We start from the raw sequence: 4,784 nt of genomic DNA, 5'->3' as shown, positions 1-4,784 counted from the left end.
GTCTATTTGTAATTTACTTCTATTTCTAGTGCATCCCAGTCTGTGAGGATAGCTGACATAATTAAACTCTTGATTTTTTTGAGTTATATTCTATGACCCAGCATTTGGTCTATTGTAGAGAATGTCTCATGGGCATTGGAGAAGCATGCATATTTGGCTTTTTGGGAATGAAAATCTAGACACACACAGACACATATATACATTATATACACATAAATCCTTCTCTCATCCAGTTCTTGTAGAGTTTTAGCCTGATTGATCTATTAAGAAATGATTGAGGGGCTGGAGAGAGAGCATGGAGGTAAAGCGTTTGCCTTTCATGCAGAAGGACGGTGGTGGTTCGAATACGTGCCTGCCAGGAGCGATTTCTGAGCATAGAGCCAGGAGGAACCCCTGAGCACTGCCGGGTATGACCCAAAAACCAAAAACCAAAAAAAAAAAAAAAAAAAATGATTGAATGGTGTTGAAATATCCAAATAATACTGTGTTGATATTGATTCTTAAAGTTTATTAGCAATTATTGTAGGTATTTTGCCAGCCCCTCATTGGGTACACATGTTTAGGAATCTGATTTCTTCCTGATGTACCTACCCCTTGATTATTAAGAAATGACATTCTCTCTGTCTCTTATAACCTTTTGAGCTTTAAGTTTATGTTGTCTGATATTAGTATGGCCACTGAAACCTTTTTTGAGGGAATTGTTTGCTTGAAGGTTGGTCTTTCAACCTTTAACTTTGAATCTATATTTTCTCTGCCTGTTAAATATGTTTCTTGCAGCCAACAGAATGTTAGATTCAATTTTCTAAACCATTTTGCCACTTTGCATCTCTTAATTGGTGCATTTAGTCCACTGACACTGAGAAAGATTATGTCATGAATTTTGTACCATCTTTTTTGTAGAAATTTGGTGTGCTTGTGAGTTTTGTCATCTCTTAAAATTCACCCTTCAGTTCTTTTAAAGTTTGTTTTGAGTCTATGAAATTCCTGAATTGTTTATTCACAAAGCTGTTTATAATTCCTTTAAGTCTGAATGAAAATCTGACTGGGTAAAATATTATTGGTAAGGTGTTTATTTTGTTGAGTTTTTTGTTTGTTTGTTTGTTTGTTTTTGCTAAATCCCACCGCTGCCTCAGGCCCTTGGTAAATCTTCTGTAAATCTTAAGGATGCCCCCTTTTTAGTGATTTATTTGTTCGATCTTGCTGCTGCTAGCATTCTGTCTCTATCTATGGTTTTTATCATTTTGCTTAGGGTGTGTCTTGTAGTATTATAATATAGATCTCCTTTATTTATTTGGGTCTCTAGGATATGGATACATGCACTCTCACTTTGGAAATAGCTCAGTAATGTTATCTGACTTTTATCTCCTCATAAGGTTTTGGGACACAGTGATTGTTTTTTTACTCCTCTTGAATGTATACTAATGTTGAATGTATCCTAATGTTCTCTTGTTGAATTTTTTAAGACTCTTTTTCATTTTCTGCTGCTGTCTGAGGTTTTATGCAGCTTATCTTCAAGCTCATTGATTTCGACCTCAGCCTTCCAGTGAGTTTTTCATTTCACCTACCAAGTTTTTTCAGTTTTGTCATTTCTGTTTGAAGTTTTCCTATTTCTATTCTTATATCCTCCTAAGTTTCATTGCCTATGGTTTCTTTAAGTTCCTTGAACTTCATCAACATTTTTTTTTAAATCCTGATCAAAGGGGTATGTATCTGGTTGAGTCTTCAGAATTATTATCTTTATTCACTAACCATGGTTTGGCTTCTAACACTTTCCTTTCCCACTGTGACTATTGAAGTCTGGTAGTGTTTTGTAGTGTAGTTTAATGACTGGAAGAAATTTGCAGCCATGGAGCAAAGAGGAAGGAGCATAATGTTTTATTCAGAGCACATGATGGGTGCCAAATAGGTGCCACTGTTTGATTCAGTTCTTTGGGACTGTATGACTGGGCAGAGCCCAGCCATAGTGGCTGAAGAGCCCTCCCCTACTTCCGATGCTTTTTCACTCTGGGTACACTGACCGAGATGTAAAAATGATGCTTTGAGTCACAAAAAGCTACCTATTACTACCCTGTCTGCTTGCCTCAAATATTGAAATAATTTATTTTCATTCACAGAAAACTTACAAATAGTAACATTTTTTTCAAGTAAGATCCTGCCAAATCATAGAAAAGGTTTGATTACTATTAATATATAATTTTATACAACAGGTGAAGTCAAAGACAAAAGAATTGTGTTGAGTTAAGAAAGTTAATATATGAATGTTCTCTCTTAAAACTATATTTGTTTACAATGATAATTTTGGAGACAAAGTGCTTAGGGATAAATCCTGGCCTTTTGCTCAAGTAGTATACCCATAGACCATTTTGAGGAGGAAAAATAAGTTGAATTGGCTGCCTGCAACACCAATATCTAAATTTTTGTACTATCTCTTCAGCCCATCAAAGTCCTATTTTAAGGGGTTGGAGTGGTAGTGCAAAAGGTAAGGCCCATACAAGTCTAGGACAGACCACAATTTGATCCCCCAGAATCCCATATGGCCCCCAAGCCAGGTGCAATTTCTGAGCATATAGCCAGGAGTAATTCCTGAGCATCACCGGGTGTTGCCCAAAAACCAAAAAAAAATTATTTTATAGTTGATACATGTTGATAAAATATTTCTCAACATTAAAACATTAAAACTATAATGGCAAAATACATTTTATTGCATGTTTGAACAAAATATTGACTTACAAACACTGATAAGTGTAAAAGGATATTTGAAATTGGAGTTCTTAAAAATCTGGGCCATCTTAGCTACATGCAAGTGATTATAGCCTGAGCCTAACTCCTTATGTCTACAGGAATAAAAACTAAAGTCAAGGACGTAGTGCAGTTCAATTATAATGATATTTCTTAAGGATACATATATAAGTAAGCTTGAATATAATCCATTTCAAACAATGTTTGAAAATATTGTATTGAAGTGAACTTTCAATGTTGTAGAATAATAGTTTTAAAATTATAATTGCAAACACTTCTGAAGTATTTCTTAGAGATAGCTTTGTACTTAGATTATCATTGACATGCAATTATATTGTTTTTATTATGTTTATTTTGTGCTATACCCAACTGTTTTTCCCAATTCTAAAATAAGGGATTACTTCTGGTGGGGTTCCGGGAACTAACAGTATGTGGTTCTGGGGGCGGGAGAGGGTCAAACCTATGTTATCTGCATGCAAGGCAAAGAATTTACTCATACTATCTCTCTTGTACTCATTGTACTATCTCTCTGAATCCTCTAAGCTTTAATTTTTTCTACTAATTTTATTAATACTAATTTATCATGATGTAAAATACTCAATATATATATTTTTTTAATGCTTGGTAGACTCTGAGTGCCACATTTGATGAACAATGCTTGGGAATTACCAGGGCTACACCTAGCCATGCTCAGGGGCCAGTAAAATACACATGAAGTAACAAATTCAGGGGCTTGCATGAGAAAGGAATGTGCCCTACCACTAGAATTATATCTCTCGTTATTTAATTGTATATTCTTTTGTGCTGGATATTTTTTATGTTTCTCTCAAGTTCGGTTCTTTAGTTTTACTATATCTGTAGCCATTCTTTTCTGTACTTGTTTAAATGATATTTAAAATTAATTAAGCACTCTTTCACAAACACTTTTTATGCTATATAATAACTTAGATTAAGTAGAAGCATATAAAATAAGATTTAGTTTGAAACAGTGCTGCATTGTCAATATATTTTAATTCATGTTTAAAGTAGTATAATTCATCAATAGTTTTATAAGCTCCAACATTTTTATTTAAACATTAATCAAGTGAATTAGACACAATAAGCCTGTGTTGAAGCTTATGTGGGTATATTTGGAGATATCTCCAAATTCATTTTCTAATATTTAGTTCTCATGCATTTCTTAAATTTTAGAACATCTTCCACTGCATAATCAATGAAGAAATTTGAATGCTAAAGTTATTCTTTATCTTTTTTTATTTGTCTTCAATGGAGATTAAACAAAAGCAAGAAACTTTAATTCAATACTATATGGTGCCTGAGGTTTTAAATACACAAATGTCAGTAAAATAAAAGTGATGGTTCCTAAAGCAAGTATAATTCAGACATAATGCACATATATATTAAAGCATAAAAGTTAACACCACATGTACAAAATACTACACGGGCCCATTTGTGTCACCACTGATAAATGCACAACTCCTATAGGAGCTGTGGTCTCTTATAAGAGCCCAGGATATGAATTTCAGATATAAAAGAGGTTTAGGTATCGTTGTGGGAATATGGCTTGCATTTCTACTAGAAAATCTAAACTTTCAGAATGGTAAAATTTCATTAGAGAAAACATGTCTAGAATTTCTAATTTTTATAACCTCACATTAATTCCATATTCTTGATTTAGTAAGACATTTTTCCATTATGATTTTTTTTGGTCATTTACTAAATTGTTAGAAAATATTCACTGAAAATTTAGGTGCTGATTAGCCTAGATACTTGAACTACTAGCAAATCAGACTATCATCCTTGTGTTCATGAAACATAGCTATAAACCTTCATAAAACTTACAGACAGTAATATAAGAAAATTATTAGATTAAAAGATGGTAATACAATAGAAAATATTAGCTGGTAGTCCCCATCATAGATGGGCTGAGCAGCACCATATTGCTGAATGGGACCATTTAGGCCGGGTATTGTTGAAACTGGCCCCCAGATCCCTGAGCACTTCTAGAAGTAGGAGCTTCATAAATCACATTATTAAATAGTTTT

Source organism: Suncus etruscus, chromosome 12, assembly GCF_024139225.1.
Source record: "Suncus etruscus isolate mSunEtr1 chromosome 12, mSunEtr1.pri.cur, whole genome shotgun sequence".
NCBI lineage: Eukaryota > Metazoa > Chordata > Mammalia > Eulipotyphla > Soricidae > Suncus > Suncus etruscus.
The sequence above is the reverse complement of the archived record's forward strand: the minus strand, read 5'-3'. Positions refer to the sequence as shown.